The sequence below is a fragment of the Setaria italica genome, chromosome I (genome assembly GCF_000263155.2).
Source record: "Setaria italica strain Yugu1 chromosome I, Setaria_italica_v2.0, whole genome shotgun sequence".
NCBI lineage: Eukaryota > Viridiplantae > Streptophyta > Magnoliopsida > Poales > Poaceae > Setaria > Setaria italica.
Window position 1 is genome coordinate 38,801,464 of NC_028450.1, and position 2,388 is coordinate 38,803,851.

The following is a 2,388-nucleotide window of genomic DNA, read 5'->3' on the forward strand; positions in this document are numbered from 1 at the left end:
TTAAAAGGGGCCGGGTTGAAATCGCCTCCAAAAGCTATCGAGTAAACCATGGCCAAGCAGAGGACAGCGGCGCAGGGCGGCAACATGTATGGTGTCCCCCCCGGGCCTCTCAGATTTGCAGAGTCAGATCTCCACTCCACCACCACGGCAGACGGCACCACCACCACCACCAACTCGGTTTCGATGCATGATGAGGATGCCGCCGTGGTGGTAGGAGGAGTATATAAAGAAGCGTATCGCACCGACGAATGGTGGCGAGCAGGAGAGGCCACGCAGAAATTGCCACCTGGGTCGTCGTCTCTGCTGGCCTGGCTGGGTTCCTCTTGCAGGGTCCATGCGTTCCCGGCCAAAGCGAAAAGACGCAAAAGGATCGCCAGTTCAGGGCTTTCAGGCTGCAGGTGTTCTGAGTCAGATTCTAACGTCTGCCTGCACTGCACGGTTGGAGACGAGGACCACACGGCTCGCCATGCCTTGGCTGCCATGGTGGCGGCGTACGTGCTAGCTCCGTGCCTCCGTCGCAAAGCCCGACGCGAGAATACATTAGCTTATCCGTCCTCCATGCATTGGCCAGGGAGGTAAAATTAACGGAACTTTTGCGTGTAATTAACTGGGGAAGTATAGATTATGACCCCGTGAAGAGTAACTTTTGACTAGAGCTCGAGCAAGCCGCGACAACCGAGAGCTCGTGTTCGCTTCGCGCGAAGCACGGTGAGCGCCCGCGAACGGGGTCGTGCTCTGCTAGCTGCCGCGCGCGAGCCGGCGATCAAGGCCGGCTTTGAATGCGTGGCCATGGCGCCGACCGCCGCCGTCCGTCTTGATTGCCGCCGCGGAGCCGCCCCCGATGGACGGGAGGAGCACGCCCGCGCCCATGCTCGCGGTGGCGGGGGCACACGCTGCCACGCTCCGGGCCGCCGCCGCGGACCATCCTACCATCCGTTCCTCTCTGGTCTCGACACCGCCCCCCTACTTGTCCGCCGCCGCTGCGGCGACACCGGAGACCGCGACGCGTACGCGGGGCACGTAGTGCGCGCACCGATCGGCGAGGGGAATGCGTATTCTTGCCCGTGTGGTGTCTGTACCAGGCTACGGATAGGCAGTGCGAAAAGAATGTGTGACACGGGGATGTCACGTGATGTCTCTGGAGGCCTTTTTGTGCCCGTCGCTACCGCGATTCGTTTGGGTAACCGCGAGACACCAGGAGGCGGAAAACATTGTTAACCTCGAACACGTCCTCGGTAAATTGTAAATCAACTACTCCGTATGCACGACCAGTAGACTGGTATGTTACGGTTACGAGTATGACGAGTGCGTGCGTGGCCGCTGATCGTGAGGTGCGAGGCGGATCGGTCAAGCCTCTCAGGCGGCAGGTTTCGCCTCGGGGCGCGAGTAAACAAACGTTTTAATCGCCCCACGCCGGGCCGGGCCGATCGCAGCAGCCATGTGCTAGAAAACAGCCAGCAGTAGTAGCATCGCGGCCGGCCCAGGCGTCAGGCGTGCCTGCCTGCCGTCGTCGCTGGAAAAGAGTTAGTGGCCAACGGGGTCGGCCATTTGGTTGAGAAAACTGGAGTCGCGCACGATCATGCCATGGTCGTGAGTTCGTGCCAAAGGGGAATCCTATACACTAGACATGAGTGCTTCTGTGGACTCCCAACACACGATTTTCTTGGCCTCTCCGTTCTCTCGCGACTTTTGCTCCTGTACGTACTTCCCAACTTCAACGAGGTTGCCACAAGAAGAACACTTCTCCGGTGGGTTTAGGGTCAGGTATTTGGAGTGGAGGCTACGATTTCAAATATATACGAGCATAGAAGAAGGGTGTGCGGGTGAGGCCGTGAGGGCACCGTCGGTAGAGCATGGCCGACGGGCAAGGTCGAGAGTCGAAACAGCCCCGAGAGAGTCAACAGAGTATAGGTTACCATGGTGGTTGCTTGCAGCTGCGAATTCTCATCATCAGAGGAGGGAGGAGGGTGGGGGATGGCGTCAGTAATTGGATGAGCTCATAGGAGAAACGAGAAAGGGGTTGGCTGTTTCGTTGTAACTGCTATTGGACGAAAGATCTATGGTGAAATTTTTTTGACTCCTCAAAATACTCGAGCAATGTGTAGGCAGCCCAGGACCTAAAACGGAGTGTCCGGTGTCATCCTCGTTACCTTTAAAAAAAAATTAAACAGAAGAAAGGTCGAGGCAGTTCAAACGTAATTCATCCAATTTGGACGGCGCCATCCAGCCGGGCCTTCTTTTCACGTGGACCGTGAGCTGACTTGTTTTTGGAAGCCCAGTGCTGCGGAAGAAGCTGGGCTTAATACATGGGCCTAGTATATCAAGAAGTCGCTCAACGACTTTGTGCGAGAAACGACAGTGTGTTCACGATCTTTTTTTTTTTTTTTT